Source organism: Salvelinus fontinalis, chromosome 36 (assembly GCF_029448725.1).
Source record: "Salvelinus fontinalis isolate EN_2023a chromosome 36, ASM2944872v1, whole genome shotgun sequence".
Lineage (NCBI taxonomy): Eukaryota > Metazoa > Chordata > Actinopteri > Salmoniformes > Salmonidae > Salvelinus > Salvelinus fontinalis.
In genome coordinates this window covers 19226781-19249905 of record NC_074700.1, presented here as the reverse complement: position 1 = coordinate 19249905, position 23125 = coordinate 19226781, and the positions used below count along the sequence as shown (strand labels likewise).

The 23125-nt window shown below is 41.9% G+C and overlaps 1 protein-coding gene across 1 annotated transcript in view; it reads left to right on the top strand.

Moving 5' to 3' along the window:
- Window positions 1-6155: 6155 nt before the first annotated feature.
- The window catches only part of LOC129835359 (ras and Rab interactor 2-like), a 41117-nt gene continuing 24147 nt past the window's right edge, over window positions 6156-23125 (top strand). Inside the window, exon 1 of the mRNA XM_055900985.1 lies at window positions 6156-6487. The gene's annotated coding sequence lies outside the window, so the exon portion shown is untranslated. The remainder of the gene's footprint in view (window positions 6488-23125) is intronic.

Genomic DNA, 23125 nt, shown 5'->3' with positions numbered 1-23125 from the left:
AGTGGTAGCATGAGACGGAGTCTACAACCCACACAAGTGGCTCAGGTAGTGCAGCTCATCCAGGATGGCACATCAATGCGATTTGCGGCAAGAAGGTTTGCTGTGTCTGTCAGCGTAGTGTCCAGAGCATGGAGGCGCTACCAGGAGACAGGCCAGTACATCAGGAGACGTGGAGGAGGCCGTAGGAGGGCAACAACCCAGCAGCAGGACCGCTACCTCCGCCTTTGTGCAAGGCGGAGCACTGCCAGAGCCCTGCAAAATGACCTCCAGCAGGCCACAAATGTGCATGTGTCTGCTCAAACGGTCAGAAACAGACTCGATGAGGGTGGTATGAGGGCCCGACGTCCACAGGTGGGGGTTGTGCTTACAGCCCAACACCGTGCAGGACGTTTGGCATTTGCCAGAGAACACCAAGATTGGCAAATTCGCCACTGGCGCCCTGTGCTCTTCACCGATGAAAGCAGGTTCACACTGAGCACGTGACAGACGTGACAGAGTCTGGAGACGGCGTGGAGAACGTTCTGCTGCCTGCAACATCCTCCAGCATGACCGGTTTGGCGGTGGGTCAGTCATGGTGTGGGGTGACATTTCTTTGGGGGGTCGTACAGCCCTCCATGTGCTCGCCAGAGGTAGCCTGTCTGCCATTAGGTACCGAGATGAGATCCTCAGACCCCTTGTGAGACCATATGCTGGAGCGGTTAGCCCTGGGTTCCTCCTAATGCAAGACAATGCTAGACCTCATGTGGCTGGAGTGTGTCAGCAGTTCCTGCAAGAGGAAGGCATTGATGCTATGGACTGGCCCGCCCGTTCCCCATACCTGAATCCAAATGAGCACATCTGGGACATCATGTCTCACTCCATCCACCAACGCCACGTAGCACCACAGACTGTCCAGGAGTTGGCGGATGCTTTAGTCAAGGTCTGGGAGGAGATCCCTCAGGAGACCATCCGCCACCTCATCAGGAGCATGCCCAGGCGTAGGGAGGTCAAACATGCACGTGGAGGCCACACACACTACTGAGCCTCATTTTGACTTGTTTTAAGGACATTACATCAAAGTTGGATCAGCCTGTAGTGTGGTTTTCCACTTTAATTTTGAGTGTGACTCCAAATCCAGACCTCCATGGGTTGATAAATTTGATTTCCATTGATAATTCTTGTGTGATTTTGTTGTCAGCACATTCAACTATGTAAAGAAAAAAGTATTTAATAAGAATATTTCATTCATTCAGATCTAGGATGTGTTATTTTAGTGTTCCCTTTATTTTTTTGAAAAAATAAAGGGAACACTTAAACAACACAATGTAACTCCAAGTCAATCACACTTCTGTGAAATCAAACTGTCCACTTAGGAAGCAACACTGATTGACAATAAATTTCACATGCTGTTGTGCAAATGGAATAGACAAAAGGTGGAAATTATAGGCAATTAGCAAGACACCCCCCAAAACAGGAGTGATTCTGCAGGTGGTGACCACAGACCACTTCTCAGTTCCTATGCTTCCTGGCTGATGTTTTGGTCACTTTTGAATGCTGGCGGTGCTCTCACTCTAGTGGTAGCATGAGACGGAGTCTACAACCCACACAAGTGGCTCAGGTAATGCAGTTCATCCAGGATGGCACATCAATGCGAAAACATCAGCCAGGAAGCATAGGAACTGAGAAGTGGTCTGTGGTCACCACCTGCAGAATCACTCCTGTTTTGGGGGGTGTCTTGCTAATTGCCTATAATTTCCACCTTTTGTCTATTCCATTTGCACAACAGCATGTGAAATTTATTGTCAATCAGTGTTGCTTCCTAAGTGGACAGTTTGATTTCACAGAAGTGTGATTGACTTGGAGTTACATTGTGTTGTTTAAGTGTTCCCTTTATTTTTTTGAGCAGTGTATATACACTGAGTGTACAAAACATTAGGAACACCTGATCTTTCCATGACATAGACTGACCAGGTGAAGCTATGATCCTTTATTGATGTCACTTGTTAAAACCACTTCAATCAGTGTAGATGAAGGTGAGGAGACAGGTTAAAGAAGGATTTATGTTATGGTAGTAGGTGCCAGGTGCACCGGTTTGTGTCAAAAACTGCTTACGCTGCTGGGTTTTTCACGCTCAACAGTTTCCCATGTATTTGTTTAAAAGCTATCACTTGATGGTTTCATTTCAGAGAGACAAATAATAATGATTTTTTTTGCAAAATGCTATATGTCCGTCTCACTCTCAGAGAAATAAGTAGGATTGCTAGGTTTTACACAGTCAAATGTAACTAATAACTACATTTTTACTGTAATAAAGAAATGTACAAATGATACATTTGTGAAATCAATATTTAAAAACTTACAAAATAAATAATTCAATACAATAATATGAGATCTGGATGTAAAACATCTCCATTTGACATTTTTATAATTGAGCAGATTCTCTTATCCAGAGCGATTTACAGTAAGTGCATTCATCTTACGACAGCTAGGTGAGACAACCACATATCACAGTCAAATAAATATACAGGATACGAACATTCCAATCCAGCTAAACAATGGATATATAGCATTTTGCAAAAAAACACATTTTCATTCACCTAAAATCTAAAATCTATGAATTTAAAATCTGAGAACAGTAATATTTTACACACACATAACGGTACCCATAAGCGATCATTTCTGACAAAAAAGCACAATGTGAAAAACTGGTGGATATGGAATTTTAGATCTAAACTCTTCATACAGTGTCTAGAGCAAGTGTGTATTTTGAAGTGTGTATTGTGAATTGTGTATAATGTCTAAGTGTGTATATTATTCAAGGTGGCACAGTGTGATGACTAATAATGAGTTATACAGTCCATTAATGTGGATGGAAACGTCTCAAGTTGCCCTCTGACACAAACATTACTGAAACAATTACACATACAGACATGAATGCACACACACCGACACGCACACACAGAGTTATGTGCATACACACACACACACGGCATCCATCGCCACACCCTTGCCTTGCCTTCTATCACTCACAACCAGTGTAATACGTTGTTCCCAAGTAGATCTCAGAATCGGTGTCCTATGTAGGCTCATAGATGTCTGGTCAAAAGTTGTACACTACATAGGGAATAGGGTGCCATTTGGGATCCACCCCCAGTATAGCCTGAACCACTGCAGTAGAACGTCCTCATCTTGCCCTCAACCCTCTTATTGAATTTGTGTGGGCTATGTTCCTGTCCTTAAAGAGAGACAGAGACTTTGTTCTTCACCCACGTTGTGTGTATGTACTCATTATAATGATGCAATTATTTCGTTTTAAGCCTTCCCCAAACAATAGTCCTAACCTTAACCACTCGGAATGAATGCCTAAACTGTTAACCTTTGAGTTGTTTCTGTTTTAACACATGGATTCAACCCTGTCACCACATGGATTTAACCCTGTCACCACATGGATTCAACCCTGTCACCACATGGATTTAACCCTGTCACCACATGGATTCAACCCTGTCACCACATGGATTCAACCCTGTCACCACATGGATTTAACCCTGTCACCACATGGATTCAACCCTGTCACCACATGGATTTAACCCTGTCACCACATGGATTCAACCCTGTCACCACATGGATTCAACCCTGTCACCACATGGATTTAACCCTGTAACCACATGGATTCAACCCTGTCACCACATGGATTTAACCCTGTCACCACATGGATTCAACCCTGTCACCACATGGATTTAACCCTGTCACCACATGGATTTAACCCTGTCACCACATGGATTCAACCCTGTCACCACATGGATTTAACCCTGTAATCACATGGATTCAACCCTGTCACCACATGGATTTAACCCTGTCACCACATGGATTTAACCCTGTCACCACATGGATTTAACCCTGTAACCACATGGATTTAACCCTGTAACCACATGGATTTAACCCTGTAACCACATGGATTTAACCCTGTAACCACATGGAATTAATGCATCAAAAATAGACGTAATCCATAGTACGTCAAATTTCAAGGGAACTATGAGATCTTCTTGCTATCTGTCAACTCCAGCTCACTAATTAATAACAGGGTTGCTGTGTTTGGTTTCCCGGCCGTTGTGTGTGTGTGTGAGCATCCGTGGGCGTGTCAAACATCAAGCTGGTTCTTTTTCCATTCAGTGGATATAAAGCCCAGAGTGATCTCATGGCAGTGAAGGGGAGGAAAGAGAGGGCGCACGTCCCAATAATCTCTCCTTTCTCCTGAAGTGTGCACTTGTTCACTTCCCTACACTGACTTAAGACTGATATAAAAAATATGGTGGGAACTCCTAACAGCCCATGCCTCCACCAATCCATTGCTTTTAGATTTGTGGGAAGTTGTCACTATCGTCTTGAGGATAATGAGTGGACCAAGGTGCAGCGTGTGAAAAATACATCCTCTTATATTAGGAAGACAAAAACGAACAAAAAACGTGAAGCTATGAAAGACTAAGTGCTAACATGCAACATAGACATAGACAATTACCCACGAAAGCCTACTGTCTATGGCTGCCTTAAATATGGCTCCCAATCAGAGACAATGAATGACAGCTGTCTCTGATTGAGAACCATTCAGACAACCATAGACTTGCCTAGACAACTATACTAAACCCAACCCCATACACTCAACAAAACCCCCTATACAATACAACCACCCAAGACGAGACAAAACATACAAAACATCCCCCCTGTCACACCCTGACCTAACCAAAATATTACAGAAACAAAGAATACTAAGGCCAGGGTGTGACAGAAGTAGTGAATGAGAGTACACTTCAGGAGGAAGGAGAGATAGTATTGAGATGCACCCCAGGGCCTGGGTCTGTCCTATCATGGCACAAACCCAGGGAGAGTCTACTGTTGGACACACAACATTATTACTAACATCTGGGTCTAACTGGAGGTTATCGGGTGGAAGAATTGTTTTTGTTTTACTAAGATTAAAAATAAACAATACAACTTCATATCTTATCCATATGTTGATACATGTGTACATGGCACCCTTATTGGTTTATAGAAACGTATTCAATACTCATCCACTTACAGGTAAAGGTAAGAATATTATAAAGCTGTTGAATTCACATAATGCTTTATATACTGTAGAGCAGGGGTATTCAACTCCTACCCTATGATGTCTGGAGCCTGCTGGTTTTCTATTCGACCTGATAATTAATTGCACACACCTGGTGTCCTAGGTTTAAATTAGTCCCTGGTTAGAGGGTAAAAATTAAGAAAAAAAATGCAATGGAACTGTCTTCGAGGTCCAGAGTTGAGTTTGAGGGCTGTAGTCTAGCCATTCCAATTACAATACCATGTGTCTTAAATGTGGCCTATGGTGACCTCCAGCGGATGAATGAGGAATGACAAGGTGTAATCTACCCATTACGCACGTCTCCAAAAGCGCAATGTGCGCAGTGCTCTAGTCTTGGTACAGTATCTGCTTCATACCTACTTCTGGTCTTTTCTCATTGGTAAAATACCGTCCTCACACGTTTAAAAAGAATATGCTAAGTATCGTTTTATCTGTAAAATGTCTTGCACAACTAACTCATTTTTTCTTTGATCACTTTACACCTTTATTGTGTAAAAACCTTTACACATTTTCGTCAATTTTCCCTCTTCTCGTGGCCTATCTTCGATTACCTTTGACCTTTTTCAAAAGAAGGCGAGAGAAGACGGTTAAGAGTGGATGAAGGAGTTGAGCTTTCAATTGAGAAAAGGCCTCAGAGTTCGACGCGACTTTTCCTATCTCCCTGCAGTACTATGCATAATCAACTTCAGATGAGTGGACACATTTCTAAATTAATGTATGCGTCCATAAATTAATCCAAGCGCATGCATTATTTAAATGTGTTTGTCCACAATTACTTGTGTTGTGTTACCTAATTTCTCCAAATCAACAACAGAACAACCTAAACATGTCCATATTGCTCCAATTTGTTCTAGGAGACAAACGAGGTCCTAAAAGACATGATACTGTAATAATTGTTTTCTCTCCATTCTCTGCAACAACCCAGGGTAGTCTACATATAGTTTGAATTCTAAGAGGAAAATAGTCATCATTTCTATCTTTACTAAAACAATGATGATATATATTGCCTCAATAGCCAACCACCTACAGTTAAAAGTACAGGCATAATCATAAGTATAGGACATGGCAGATATTTTACTAGTATGCCACTAAAGAGAGAGAATGAGGGGGAGACAAAATTGTTTGAGCGGACCTTTGGGGGAACAGTCCGTCCGTGGGGGGAATACTGAATCACTCCAGGATGCTTTTGCAGAAGTCTTTGCGCTATCATACCACGGCGCATTCCTGAAAAGGGAATTCACAGAATGTCACTGAAAGAGGGACGTTCTCCCGAAGGGCATGTCACAGTTGTCTGCATCCCTAAATCCCGTGGAATTTTAACTGAACAAGAAAGGACGCACATCAAGTTAGCATCTTAAAGAAGAGGAAAAGAGGAAATAGAAAAAGGTAAGTAGCCTAATTTAATTATGTAGGGGCGCTTTTGAACAGCTCGTTCGAAATCACCTGAAGTGTTAGATCTGTCATTTAGAAAGATACATTGCGGGGAATTGGTAATTTGGCTACTCGAACTAAATCAGTCGGAACTGCCACGCGAATCATTCCGGGATGTAATGATATCGCTCTCTCTTTTTCTTCTTCGTGGTCAAGATCCGTTCTTTTCCGTATCTTCATGCCCCGAGAGTTCAACTTGTGTTGGCGGTAATTGTTTTGGTGTAAACAGCGTTTCCGGTCACTTAGCCTACATTTCTGCTATCTAACTTTAGCTACAGGCCACCATAATCATCTGTGAGTCATATCAAATAATTGATGTTGGTTGTTTTCTTGCTATTGTCATCATTTGAGAACATTCCGGAAATAACTCTGACAGCACACAGGTATGTAGATCCAGACCTGTGTCCCCTGAATGCTTCTTATAGATTAGGTATAAGAATATTTCAGAAGGTAGGAATTAAATTAAACAACAACTAAGTAGCTGTAAATAAATTACCAAATTAAAGCAATCTGTTGCTGGGTTGGTTACCAAATAAAGCAAGACAGATAGAAAACAAAAAGATTGGTGCAAATCACTCCCAGGGTTACAAACTTTATTACATTGAATACAAGCAATCAGTTTGGACGCTCAGTGACAGTCAGTTAGTATGGCTATTGTCTGCCTTCTTATTGGCATCCTAAAGTGCACTACACTGCCGTCCCAAGTGGCACCATATTCCGTCTATAGTGCACTACTTTCGAACAGAGCCCTATGGTTGGGTCCTGGTCAAAAGTAGTGCTCTATGTAGGGAATAGGGAGGCATTTCAGACTGCCTATTAGCTCTGTTCACAGGGTACATCAGAGTGTAATCTCACATGATTGGATTGTTACATAAGTTTAGCAGAGTGCTGCCATCCTCGTCTCCTCCATCCTGCCTGTCTGCGTAGGAGGGCCTTCTTCCACTGCTCTATCGTTGCTATACAAATCCATGTACATTTGATGTGGTTGAAAAGGTTTTACTCTGCATCACGGTGTGAAACATCACTATGCTGGCCAAAAAGTATTTTTGAAATCCATAGTTAATGTACTATAAGTGAGCCGTATTGGGCATTTGTCATATGGTGTATATGTCATATGGAGAGTGAATGTGACAGTTGATGTTATGTTAATTTAGGGGGAGGCATGTTATGTTAATTTAGAGGGAGGCATGTCATCCCCAGAGTCCGTGTGTGTGTGTGTGTGTGTGTGCTGGTGGAGGATGGGGTTTCATCCCAGCCTGTTTTGTGGGAGCAGAGTGTGAGTGTGGTAGCAGAGTGAAAAGGCATGACGTTGATCACACACAGACAGTGATGTGGTAATGAGCAGTCTGCTGTTTTTCTACAAGTGGTGCCTCACACACAGTATGGCAACCCCACTGTCACCTACTGATGATGTCATCATAGCCATGGCTGGTGTCACACCCACCACTGTAGATGGAGAGCCAATTGCTATTGTAAGATTGTTAGCAGCCTCTGCCAAGTCCCCGACGACCGGATGTTCCGGTTTTCAGGGGAAGTGGAAAGAGAGCCTGTGATGCAACTTCCTCTTTTGGACGTTAACAAGGCGACACTGTCTTAACTCCTCCTCAACATTTACTGGATTGGTTGAACAGTGCAGAAGAGAACCTCCCCTGACAGTTTATTTTCTTCTCTTTAAGACCAGTATGTAGGGGATCTAGTTTCAGGCGCTTCTTTTACGCCTGCTACGTTAGGTTAGGTTGTTATTGGATAAAAAAAATCTCACCTTATTTAACCAGAAAGTCCCATTACCAAGGGAGACTTGGCCAAAAAGTCTCAATAAAAAACGCATTCCTCATTCAACAAGGTGGTTACAAAAAGTTTGTACATTGACACTGTCTAGGGCTTTTCCATCTCTATTCCTCTGTACATTTATTTACCAAGTAACGGAATCCTAACCGTTTCTGTGAGGGTTGATACTTTCTGCATAGTCCCTGGAAAACCACTTGAAAAGCAATATGATATTCCCTCTCACTCTAGTCAAAATCATCTGATATTATTTAGTAGTCCCTAAAGAACACTTTGTTCAACGAGTGCTCTAGAGCCCATCCCTGTCCATCACAGTATTATTCATTGACTTAGTCATAAGATAGAGGTCTGAACATCCATTAACTGGGGGTTTGAGAATATTTCCACACATCACACAGTGACACATCACTTTAACTCAAGAGGCCTGCTGGCTATTTTCTCCCTCTCTTACCACAAGCACCAGCCAGCCTGGCAGCCTGGTTGTTCTACAAGCTTAACAGTGAGAGGTGCTCAAATGTATTTGTAGAGCCATTTTTACAACAGCAGTTGTCACAAAGTGCTTATACAGAAACCCAGCTTAAAACCCCAAAGAGAAAGCAATGCAGATGTAGAGGGACGGTGGCTAGGAAGAAACCTAGAGAGGAACCAGGCTCTGATGGGTGGCCAGTCCTCTGGATCTCAGTGTGTGCGTGTGTGTATGTGTGTAGTAGGGCTGTCTATCTGAAAAAAATCTTGGTCGACCGGAAGTCGTCTGTTCATTGAGTTAATAAAGCCGCATACAAACATGGCCTCTTTTTGTTTTCTTGCGTAAGGCAGCTCCAAAATGCAGGTGTTTCAGCCTAGCTCAGTGCTTTCTGTGGTGGTGGGGCAGCCAGCGGAAAATACGGAGCATAGGGGTTGGTAATGTTCTCTAGCTGCGCCGTGATTGTCACTCATGGGGACACTACGTCACCGCAAAATCTACAGGTAGAGCTCAAAAATTCAAGCACCCTGGGTACTGCCGCAAATTTACATTAGAAGTGCCCATCCAAGAAGGCTCAAGGTCATTGGCCACAGATAAAATGCCATCAAATCAGGTTATATCTAAAATAGTTTTGATTGGACTGATCATGTCAACATCATACTTTAAAAATCTTACAGTTGAAGTCAGAAGTTTACATACACTTAGGTTGGAGTCATTAAAACTCGTTTTTCAACCACTCCACAAATTTCTTGTTAACAAACTATCGTTTTGGCAAGTCGGTTAGGACATCTGCATGACACAAGTCATTTTTCCAACAATTGTTTACAGACAGATTATTTCACTTATAATTCACTGTATCACAATTCCAGTGGGTCAGAAGTTTACATACACTAAGTTGACTGTGCCTTTAAACAGCTTGGGAAATTCCACAAAATGATGTCATGGCTTTAGAAGCTTCTGATAGGCTAATTGACATCATTTGAGTCAATCGGAGGTGTACCTGTGGATGTATTTCAAGGCCTACCTTCAAACTCAGTGCCTCTTTGCTTGACATCATGGGAAAATGAAAAGAAATCAGCCAAGACCTCAGTAAAAAAATTGTAGACCCCCACAAGTCTGGTTCATCCTTGGGAGCAATTTCCAAACGCCTGAACGTACCACGTTCATCTGTACAAACAATAGTACGCAAGTATAAACACCATGGGACCATGGTATTTATACCGCTCAGGAAGGACACTCGTTCTGTCTCCTAGAGATGAACGTACTTTGGTGCGAAAAGTGCGGATCAATCCCAGAACAACAGCAAAGGACCTTGTGAAGATGCTGGAGGAAACAGGTACAAAAGTATCTATATCCACAGTAAAAGGAGTCCTATATTGACATAACCTGAAAGGCCGTTCAGCAAGGAAGAAGCCACTGCTCCAAAACCGCCATAAAAAAAGCCAGACTACGGTTTGCAACTGCACATGGCGACAAAGATCGTACTTTTTGGAGAAATGTCCTCTGGTCTGATGAAACAAAAATAGAACTGTTTGGCCATAATGACCATTGTTATGTTTGGAGGAATAAGGGGGATGCTTGCAAGTTGAAGAACACCATCCCAACTGTGAATTACGAGGTGGCCACATCATGTTGTGGGGTTACTTTGCTGCAGGAGAGACTGGTGCACTTCACAAAATAGATGGCATCATGAGGGAGGAAAATTATGTGGATATATTGAAGCAACATCTCAAGACCTCAGGCAGGAAGTTAAAGCTTGGTCGCAAATGGGTCTTCCAAATGGACTATGAGCCCAAGCATACTTCAAATGTTGTGGCAAAATGGCTTAAGGACAACAAAGTCAAGGTATTGGAGTGGCCATCACAAAGCTCTGACCTCAATCCCATAGAACAATTGTGGGCAGAACTGAAAAAGCATGTGCGAGCAATGAGGCCTACAAACCTGACTCAGTTACACCAGCTCTGTCAGGAGGAATGGGCCAAAATTCAGCCAACTTATTGTGGGAAGCTTGTGGAAGGCTACCTGAAACATTTGACCCAAGTTAAACAATTTAAAGGCAATGCTACCAAATACTAATCGAGTATATGTAAACTTCTGACCCAATGTGATGAAAGAAAGAAAACCTGAAATAAATAATTCTCTACTATTAATCTGACATTTCCCATTCTTAAAATAAAGTGGTGATCCTAACTGACCTAAGACAGGGAATTTTTACTCGGATTAAATGTCAGGAGGTGAATGTAAACTTCCTACTTCAACTGTAGCTAGCAAGCTAACAGTCATTATCATGAATCAAGTCGACAATCTACTGGCAAATCCTTTTCAGTCCTTGTCATGTGAAGAGAAATTATGAAGAGAAATTATAGATAAAACGTATCGGTGCTCATCGGCCGTTGGAGATAAACATTACACAACAAGTTAGAAATCGCAAATTCAACAATGAGTGGTTTGGAAGGAATCAGTGGCTAACTGCAAGTGTTGCAAAACAATTACTATCCTGCTATTCAGTGGAGTGGTGTGTAGTCCAAGTCTGGGTTTAAGGGTCTCTTTTCCAAGCTTAAAAGGAAAAAGTGCACATGCCATGGGCCAGAAAAGGTTGAATGCATTGGTCATGCTGTCAATCCAGCATGACTTTTTCCGTGTTCAAAACAACTGGAATCTCGGAACTGGGACATCTCAGACTTCAGAAAGTTCAAGACAACTGGGAACTCGGGAAAAAACAAGCGCCAACTGGGAAAACACTTTTTGAACAGTCATCCAACTCAGAATTCCAAGTCGGGAACTCTGGCCTCTTTCTAGAGCTCCGACCCGAAGATCACTGCGTCATGATTCAACCTTGTTTTTTTCCAGAGTTCCCAGTTGTCTTGAAAGCACCATAAATCCAGTGAATGCCAGACTTTGATACAAAATTTGCCCACGAAAGACTGCCGCGCCACCTTCCTGTTCAAGTGAGCACAGCGCAACAAGGTGAGTTCAGAAATGTATTGTATGCTGCTGCATAAATTATGTAATATGCCAGGGAGATATACATACTGCAGCTAAGAAAGTAATAGTAAGTGTATGTTGTGTAGTAAGCTGCATGTGCCTCACCCTAATAATTTGGTCCCTTTCCCCATCATAACTTAGCCTACTGTTCTGACTTGGTGGTGCACATGTAGCCTATAGCCTGTTTTAGAGAAATGTCATCATCAAATATTGTAAGAGCTTTCATTGTCTGCTTATATGCCCCCTTTATTTATCCTATGGTTCTACGTTGGTGTACTGGGAGAATACTGTAAGAACGCACAATATTCTGTCACTGTACATTTCAAAAGTGCTGAACAAATAGTTATATTGACTACGTCTGTCCTAGCTCGCTCATTGTCTTAATCGAAATTACTGATTTCCTCTCAACGTTCCCTTATGCCATAGTTTGTACATCTCAATTGTCAGCAGAAACCACATTTCTTTAAGCAAGTCACCCATATCAGCTATGTTTTTTAAAAGGCATTAAATGAAGCTGAATTAACTGTTTCGCTGCCAGACAAGGCTCCACTGATAGCCAGGTGTAGCAGTGGTAAGGATTCACTCTATGGTGCTGAAAAGCAATTTCTGTGGTTGGGACAGCTTTATGTAGGCCCTAACAGTTTGTGGGCACCGGTTGTCACTGTTATAGTGCAATTAATGTATTCTATAGTGTTGTGTAGTGGCTTTGCTGGCATGCATCTAAAAATTGCAGCCTGCAGGTAGAAAATATCCTGATAAAAATAAATATGCTATAAATCACATTGGCTACACATGGCCTGTCTGCAACGAACTTGAAACATTCTATTAAGGGTCCAGCCAGAAGCTTGTGCTAGCGAACTTGCAACATTGTATAAAATATTCTTGGCCCTCAGAGTTTCCGGACAATGAGCTCGGGACAAACACAGCTGCAGGCTATTTGCGCAAGGGATAAGAAGCAGTGCTTGACTTGGGCAGGTGCTCGCTCACCAGAGCTGAGTACCTCTTCTCAAATGTTCTACTGCTTGAGCTCCTGTTCCTCTTATAGAATATTAGCTCAAAATCATTGTGGAACTCCTGCACCTAAATATAAACCGAAGAAAGCTGGAAAGATTTTTCAAATACATTGAGGAACTATTGTAATTCTCAGTGGAGGTTAAAACAGACTTTGTTTACTTGCTGTTTAAGGTGGAGAAAACATGACTTTGAGAAGCTCCACAGGTCATTAGTGGTGGTGTGTTAAGCCAATCAGAAATACTATCAGATCCCTAAATGGGCACATTGATATGCCTACATTTGCCCGCAGGCCAGGTAGCCTATAGGCATACATCTATGCATGCGTGTCCTTATTCAACATTGACAGGAGCGCTCCAAACAAAAGACAATGGCTAAATTTACAAAACTCGTAAATGGAATGAGATAAACCAAAACTTGTTTCTCACAAGTGTAGCATAGGTTGTGTACTCTGCAAGCAATGTGTCCACTCCGACAATGACAATGGAAATACTAGAATAATAATATTGAATGCATTAAAACAAATTATCGTAACCAAAGTAACGAACATTGTAGATTAGAAATTATAGGAATGAATGGTAAATGTACTACAGGTGAATTACAGTACCAGTCAAAAATTTGGACACACCTGCTCATTCAAGGGTTTTTCTTTATTTTTAGTCTTTTCTGCATTGTAGATTAATAGTGAAGACATCAAAATCACGAAACAACACATATGGAATCATGTAGTAACCAATTTTTTTTTAAAGAAATCTAAATATATTTTAGATTCTTCAAAGTAGCCACCCTTTGCCTTGACAGCTTTGCACATTCTCGGCATTCTCTCAACCAGCTTAATGTGGAATGCTTTTCCAACAGTCTTGAAGGAGTTCCCCCATATGCTGAACACTTGTTGGCTGCTTTTCCTTCACTCTGCGGTCCAACTCATCCCAAACCATCTCAATTGTGGTCGGGTGATTGTAAAGGCCAAGTCATCTGATGCAGCACTCCATCACTCTCCTTGGTCAAATAGCCCTTACAGAGCCTGGAGGTGGGTTTTGGGTCATTGTCCTGTTGAAAAACAAATGATAGTCCCACTAACACACTAACAATCAGACGCAAACAATTCACACAATTAAGTTATGAAACAATGAATGCGCACAAATTATCGGGAGAGAGTGCATTCTGGAGAAAGAAGTGTATTATGCATCTGGGTGCATGGTCAATCCGACATCTGCATTTGCCATGTAGCATTTACAGTGATACGGCCTCAGCAGAAGTCAGGGCATTCATACCTCTTGCTCTTCGTGGAGCAGTGCAGAGCTGTTGTGAAGGAAGTTGTCAAGGAAGTGAGTTTGTGTTTATACAGGATGTACCGCCCCCACCTACCGTCAACCAACCATGACAATGCGGAGCTATACAGAGCCCTCTGCATTTTTAAAAAATTTGGCTCGTGGCGATGCGGTACAGAGCTCGATTTGGCCTCTGCAGGCTCAGCAATTGCATCACACCCTCCATATGGAGACTCTGACCACATTTTCGGTTCACTGAGATATATATATATTTTTTTACTGCTCGACTAAAACAGTCTCGGTCGACCAACAGCCTAGCGACCAAACAATCGACCAGTAAACTAATTGGGGTCAGCCCTAGTGTCTAGGTTCTGTAACGACTGCAGAGGGAGCTGTCTTCACTGATCCGGGACCAGTTTATAACTACCTCAGTCGTTGGACAGAAAGAAAATCTGATCTTACATCAGTGCACATGAAAATGTATAGTCTACACAGCATAAACTGTTATGAGCTTGTCTTGATAAAGAACATTGACACTCACTGACATACATGATGGGTATAACAGACGTTAGCCAGCCACCGATGCAGGTTTAACTGTTGATCTGATGAGATAAGCTGAGATGGACTGGGCACTTATCATCATAGTTCCTGGCTGATCTGAATCACTGTCTTGTCCATTGGCCATTTCAGGGCTAAAATTATGAATATTCACAGTTATGCTAACAGCTCTCCTCTCCTCGCTACTTCTCCCACAGCCTAAGTGATGGTCTGACTCATTCTGCTGCTGCCTGCCTCCTTATTGCTCTCTCTAAATTACAGCGAAGTCCATGTTAGAAGAAATGGCAAACAAGACAAATAAATTAAAATAGAGATACTTTAATAGGAGCGCACCCCCCCCACCATCTCTCTCTGTTTCCCTCCCACTCTCTATTTCCTCTCTTTCTTTCTCTCCCGTCACTCTACCCTCAAACTCCCCAACAACAGCTCTTTACAGCCACTCAAACAGAAACCTGTCTGAAGGACCCCTGTGCCCCCCCCCCCCCCCCCCCCCCCACACACACACAAGGTAGATTCACACAGCAATTATCCACTTGCATTAGTCACATTGAATGGTTTCACTCCACAACCTTACTTTGCAATTATTTCTGTAAATAGCTTTGACATAATTGGCTCTTATGTACAGGAAGTGATGACATCCATTGATGTCTGGTGATCTATAGATATCATGTAGTACGTCCCTATTCTGACGAGCCGTTTGAATCTTTGCCCTCTCCGTACTACATAGATGACTTCGCCAATATCATCCCCAGACATTAGAAAGCCTGCGTTGTTATTCAGAATTCTAATCTATTCTGAGTCATCATAAAGTAACAACGTATTGTAAAATATACTCTTTAAACAGTCCAAATGTCAGAGTTCCAGAACAACTAGCCACTTCAAACCTAGTGCACTGGTCCACTCTATTCCAATATATTGTAAACACATTCAACTCTCGCCCTCCTCTACTATCTATTAACTGTATTCTCCGTGTCTGACACTCACACTAATTTAAGGTTTTTGCTGCAACGTTTTCTTATTCTCTTCCTTCTCTGACTCCTCATTCTCTCCCCTCTCTCGCTCTCTCTTTCCTTGTTCTCTCCTCCGTCGCTGTCCCTGCTGGCTGCTGCTCACTTTCAAACTAAAGGTCTTGTTCTCTCTCTCTCTGTGATGCTGTAGACAGACACACATCTCTTCTCTGTCTCTCCATCCATCTCCTTTTCACTCTATCGCTCTACTTCTTGCTTCCCCAGGGGTCTGCCCTACCAGGCCTGCCACTCTCTTTCATCCACCTCAGACTCTCTCCTCGCCCATTCTCCCTCATCTCCACTTCCTTGTTAGCAAGCAAGCTCTCTGCATACTGTACCAAGCTTCTCTAGTACTACTACAGTACATCATGCTGGCATCTGTCCTCCTGTCACCCCCTGTTAAACCTCTTTAAATGGGTTCTATGGCCTTGTCACTGTTCTCTGTGGATTACAATTGATTTAGACCAACGCTGACAAGTAATAAACTCAAATGCTTTATGTTGGCCTTTACATGTAAAATGTTCCCTTGGAATTTGAACCGGGTCTTGTCCTGATAGATTCATATGTGTTAATGCAACATGACATGAGGAAGACTTCAGTGAACTAGACTACATTTTCTAGTCTTTTACTTAAATTACAGCACAGTCTTGAAATGGCGGCATGCGTTCTTGCAGTGCGCTTTTGGGTAAATTGTGACATTCTGACTTTTCTACTAGTTTTCAACGTGTTGTGTACTGCAACTGCTAAGTAGTCCCATTATTGCTAGCAAGTGCCCCCAGTTAGCTGTGTCATTTTTGTTAAATTATTTATTTCAGTTTGTGCATTTATTTTGACAACTTAATTAAATGTATTCTTACCTTGGCTGCGTTCAGTCTAAAAAAGCGGTGTGCAACATTCATTGAAACAGAAAAGGTGCCGTTCTGAACAACCAGTTGAAAAACGGGGAGGGGTTCGGGAACGCTGTCAGCATGGCCGCTGCCCTTTAAATACGTCACTGCTTCATGCCACACCCACCAAACGGAGCAAACACCCAAAGATTGTCTATTATGTTGACAAGATAGCAGTGGCGGTCAGTCTCTTATTTCTATTACAGCATATTGGATGACTGTCATTCATATTCCATTCACCCAGTTCAATGTAACAGCGATAGGTTTAGGCTACTACATGATACTCACATTTTCCCTATACCTATCAGGAGGTTGCTGCAACCTAGCCTATGAATGAAAGTTTACAATGTAGGTGCACAGGTCGAGACACAAATTTGATGTGACAGACAGTGACACATGGACAGACAGGGACAATAAATACTGCCTTGCACACTCTTGCCTGCATCTAGCTAATAGTGAGTGTAATCATTAGTCCAACAGTTGCAAACGAGAGTTTCTATTGAACAAATGCAGGTATGTTTATCCCCGTTTTGTTCTGTTTGCTTCTGTGTAAGAAACGTTTTTCAACAGAATCGGCAGAATGAATACACACCTGATCACGCGTAAACACAGTTGCTGTGTAAGTCTATGGAAGGAGATGAGAACCATGAGCCTCCTAGGTTTTGTATTGAAGTCAATGTACTCAGAGGAGGACGGGAGCTAGCTGTCCTCCGGCTACACCATGGTGCTACCCTACAGAGTGCTGTTGAGGCTACTGTTGACCTTTGCAAAATAGTGTGTTTTAATCAATTATTTGGTGACGTGATTATATTTAGTATAGTTTTATCTAAAAAGGATAACTTGTTAATGTTTGAACATTTAAATTTTTATGAAATTCACTGAGGAGGTTGGTCTTCCCCTTCCTCCTCTGAGGAGCCTCCACTGCAAGATAGTCAAGTGACCGCTCTAACAATACAAATATGTCCTCAAAGACGGAAGGCAGGTGGGAGGAGGCGAGACTAGATAGGACCATTTTAGCCAATTAGAGGGCAGATACACGTGTGAACAACATGCCTTAGATATAGATGGATGACTCATCTTTGTATCTGTGACATTATACCGTCTATGACAGCATGGGCAGTGCCATTGAGGCTATCTCCATTTTAAAGTAGAGCAATTCCACGTTAATGGAATTACACCTTGAGTTTTTTTTCCACTTTAAAATGTATGCCAAAGTTTAACAAACCATACATATCTATGCACAAGGACTACATTTAACGATTTCCAATAAAACATTCACAAAAACTAATTTGGTAGAAGAATGGTACAGATGCCAACTTTGGTAATGGAATTATGGTAAAATCTCCTTCAGGTTTTTATGCGACCATGTTTCCCAAAAACTCTGCCCCGAATTAAGTTCAAAAGATGTCTGCAGAAAGAATGGGGTGTCAGCTATGACATGGCACCTTGAGTTTGGAAAAAATCTATTTTGGCTATTGAACTACAGTAAGTGAAGTGGATATACACCTGGTAACGGAATTACGGTAACAGAATTACATCATGGCTCCCTGATCTGTAGTACACAGAAATGCATAATTATGGATATGAATGTCATTGTCCTCATGTTTCACAAATTTGGACATCGCTGCACAGTAGAGTACAGTGCAGTACAATACAACAGAGTTCAGTACATTACAATATACTGTGGTATATTCTACTTTTCTTTATTCTACTGTATTGTACTACTGTACTGTGTTGTACTGTACTCTACAGTGCTCTGCTCACTGTACTGTGCTATCCAAACTTGTGAAACATACTTATATGATAGACCAGACTGGAACAAATCTGACCCTGTCTGTGGAAGTTAACATCAAGGCCAGGGTGGACTGACCAAATGTCAACTTTCATGGACGTCTGGTGTCTGTAGGTGCTCAGTGGGTGAGGATGCTGGTTACAGTAAATGAAAAGAGTGTGTTCATGGGGAGGGAGGGAGAGAGATATTCTCCAGACTGTTTAAACTCTTTTGCTTTGACCACCAGACGACATTAACAGTTATCAGTTGACCGTAACAGTATGGCAGTGGAAGGGAGGACAGTAGTGATAATTTCGTCCCAAAAAAAATCTGTGGCAATTTTCGAGACTTTAACTGACTAAATATACACCAAAAACTATAACTAAAGGAAATTATTTTTTATTTCAGTTGACTATCACGAGACAAAATTATCTCTGACTAAAGTGCGACTACTAAACTTGACAAGAGTTTTTGCAGATTGAGAGCTTAGTGATAAGCACAATTAATATTAGCAGCACAGATGTGCAGCGCAGTTGTGTTCAGCAGTGTGAAGGAGATGCAACACACAGCCTAAATCAGCTGGTGAGCTGCGGGGAGCAAGTAATCAGTATGGGCAGACTGGCTCCGCTCCGGCTCCGGCTCCGATTATACACATCGTGCAGGTGACTCTTGCTTCCCCGTAGGTAGTCACCCGCCTTCTAGCCTTTGCCTGGTAAAGAAACACAAGTTGCTTTACGAAATTAAAAACAATAGCATCATTGAGTTTAATAGTAAAACAACGATGTAGCTATAAAACGTGGCTACTTGCGGAGAGGACCGTTAACCATTTGTTTAGGCTACACCTTGTTCACCAGTCATGTTACCTCATTATGCGGCAGGTAGACTAGTGGTTAGAGCGTTGGACTAGTAACCGAAAGGTTGCAAGATTGAATCCCCGAGCTGACAAGGTTAACATCTGTCGTTCTGCCCCTGAACAAGGCAGTTAACCCACTATTCCTAGGCCGTCATTGAAAATAAGAATGTGTTCTTAACTGACTGCCTAGTTAAATAAAGGTAAAATAAAAATTTGCTAACAATCTGGGGAGCGTTCAGTAGGACGCAACGTTTTGGAACGTTCATATATGTTCATATATAAATATGTTATGAAGAACAAACATGCCTCTGATATGTTGAATAAGGAATGACGTCGGCTCTATTCAATATATTTTTTCTGCAACGTTCGAGAACGTTCTGCAACAGAACATGGCCCTGGTAACATTACCAGTAGTCTATAAGCAAACATTTGGTGCCACAGAAAGAAAGGAAAGGGGATAGCAAACCATTTGTTGACTACATTCCCCTTGCCACTACACTATATCTGACTGGTAGTACCACAATCTCTTTTTTATTTGTTAATGTGGACCCAGTGACTCAGATTTGAGCACTGGGACTTGGATTTCAGCCACAGGGACTCGTGACTCGACTTGTGACCCAACCATTGGGACTCGATTTGGACACTAGGTTCAGTGACTCGACTACAGTACTCACTGGGCGAATCAGTCATTAGTTCCCGTTCTACTTTTGGACACCAATGTGGCTGCGGCGTCTGTGGAACGTTGTTAACAAAGGCAATGAGGCGACCGAGTGACGGAGGTGCATCCCCATACAACTTTGCGACACCATCTGGTGATTGTGGTACTCTTTCTCTCTCGCGCGCTCTCTCTCTCTCTCGCGCTGCGCTTGTGTGGGCCTGTTTGTTTTTTGTGTAAAGTGCAATATCTATGTAGGCTGAATTTACATGTCCAGATAATTCTTATATATTCTATATTTGGCATATGTCTGCTGTTGGGAAAAGGGGAAAAGAATAGGACATTATGCAGAAAAATATGTTGGTAGGACAAGGCTATGTATTGTAATGAAACAGCAGGGAGCAGGTCTCGAACCCTCGACCTCCTAGCCCGAGGTCCGGCGCGCTATCGACTGTGCCGCAAAAGCATGCTCGTGAGGCAGAGTCGATTTCTGCGCTTATGAACCCAGGGTCGTTACAGTATGTTTGAGCACATGGAAGTCAGTGATTTATGTTTTACTATACAGTGCGTTCAGAAAGTATTCAGACCCCTTGACTTTTTCCACATTTTGTTAAGTTACAGCCTTATTCTAAAATAGATGAAATACAATTAAAAAAGCCTCATCAATCTACACACAATACTCCATAATGACAAAGCGAAAACAGGTTTTTAGACATTTTTGCATATGTATTGAAAAACTGATATACCGTATTTACATAAGTCTTCATACCTTTTGCTATGAGACTCGAAATTGAGCTCAGGTGCATCCTGTTTCCATTGATCATCTGTGAGATGTTTCTACAACTTGATTGGAGTCCACCTGTAGTAAATTAAATTGATTGGACATTAATTTCTGCAGCATTGAAGGTCCCAAGAACACAGTGGCTTCCATCATTCTTAAATGGAAGAAGTTTGGAACCACCAAGACTCTTCCTAGAGCTGGCCACCCGGCCAAACTGAGCAATCGGGGAAAAGGGCCTTGGTCAGAGTGGTGACCAAGAATACGATGGTTACTCTGACAGAGCTCCAGAGTTCCTCTGGAGATGGGAGAACCTTCCAGAAGAACAACTATCTCTGCAGCACTCCACCAATCAGGCCTTTATGGTAGTGTGGCCGGATGGAAGCCACTCCTCAGTAAAAGGCACATGACAACCCGCTTTGAGTTTGCCAAAAGGCACTTAAGGACTCTCAGACCATGATAAACAAGATTCTTTGGCCTGAATGCCAAGCGTCATGTCAGGAGGAAACCTGGCACCATCCCTACGGTGAAGCATGGTGGTGGCAGCATCATGCTGTGGGGATGTTTTTCAGTAGCACGGACTAGGAGACTAGTCAGGATGGAGGGAAAGATGAATGGAGCAAAGTGCAGAGAGATCCTTGATGAAAACCTGCTCCAGAATGCTCAGGACCTCAGACTGGGATGAAAGGTCACCTTCCAACAGGACAACGACCCTAAGCACACAGCCAAGACAACACAGGAGTGGCTTCGGGACAAGTCTCAATGTCCTCGAGTGGCCCAGCCAGAGCCCGGACTTGAACCCAATGGAATATCTCTGGAGAGACCTGAAAATAGCTGTGCAGCGACGGTCCCCATCCAACCTGACAGAGATGGAGAGGATCTGCAGAGAAGAATGGGAGAAACTCCCCAAATACAGTATCGTCATACCTTTGAGGACTCAACGCTTCCAAAGGTGCTTCAACAAAGTACTGAGTAAAGGGTTTTAATATTTATGTAAATGTGATATTTCCGTTTTTTTTTATTTTATACATTTGCTAAAAATGTTATGGGGTACTGTGTGTAGATTGATGAGGAAGACAAAAAACGATTTAATCAATTTTAGATAAGGCTGTAATGTAACAAAATGTGGGAAAAGTCCAGGGGTCTGAATACTTCCCGAGTGCACTGTAGGTTCATGAGGCAATGCAAATGTCATGTGACTAAAAAGAAAGAGCATTTAGTTGACCAAAATGGCCCACTGTTATCATCATTTTGACAATAACTTGACTAAACCATTATTCAAATGACAAAAATGTGACTAAGACTTGGTCATTTTGACTAAAATATCATGAAGACTAGACTAAATCTAAAAAAAGAGTGCCAAAATTAACACTGGAGGACAGTAGCAGTTGACTGTGGTTTGTAGAAAATAATGATTTCCCATTGTGACCAATTCAGTTGCAGTAATTCCGTTACTGAATTTTTGGTAATGTCATTACCAATTTGGTTTTAATCACTTAATAATACATAAACAAAATTGATATCAGTAAAATCACACATCTGCAATTACTTGTTACTTCTGTGTACTTTCATTATCCTCCTCATGAGGAAGAGAAATTAGAAAATATCTTAAAGATATGTGGGAATTACAAGGCACAGGTAGGTTTGCAAAGTGATCTGTGATTTACCACGGTTACTGTAATCTTCAGTCATTTGGGAATTAACATAAAATCTATGGCAATTTATTATAACGTTGGTAATGTTATACTTGAATAACTTTTAAAAAATGTATTCATATATAGTATTCATGTTTTATACCGTTGAAGTCAGAAGTATACATACACTTAGGTTGGAGTCATTAAAACTCGTTTTTCAACCACTCCACAAATTTCTTGTTAACAAACTATAGTTTTGGCAAGTCGGTTAGGACATCTACTTTGTGCATGACACAAGTAATATTTCCAACAATTGTTTACAGACAGATTATTTCACTTATAATTCACTGTATCACAATTCCAGTGGGTCAGAAGTTAACATACACTAAATTGACTGTGCCTTTAAACAGCTTGGAAAATTCCAGAAAATGTTGTCTTGTTTTAAAAGCTTCTGATAGGCTAATTGACATCATTTGAGTCAATTGGAGGTGTACCTGTGGATGTATTTCAAGGCCTACCTTCAAACTCAGTGCCTCTTTGCTTGACATCATGGGAAAATCTAAAGAAATCAGCCAAGACCTCAGTAAATAAATTGTAGACCTCCACAAATCTGGTTCATCCTTGGGAGCATTTTCCAAACGCCTGAAAGTACCACGTTCATCTGTACAAACAATAGTACGCAAGTATAAACACCATGGGACAATGATGTTTATACCGCTCAGGAAGGAGATGCGTTCTGTCTCCTAGAGATGAGCTTTCTTTGGTGCGAAAAGTGCAAATCAATCCCAGAACAACAGCAAAGGACCTTGTGAAGATGCTGGAGGAAACAGGTATAAAAGTATCTACATCCACAGTAAAACGAGTCCTATATCGGCATAACCTGAAAGGCCGCTCAGCAAGGAAGATGCCACTGCTCCAAAACCGCCATAAAAAAG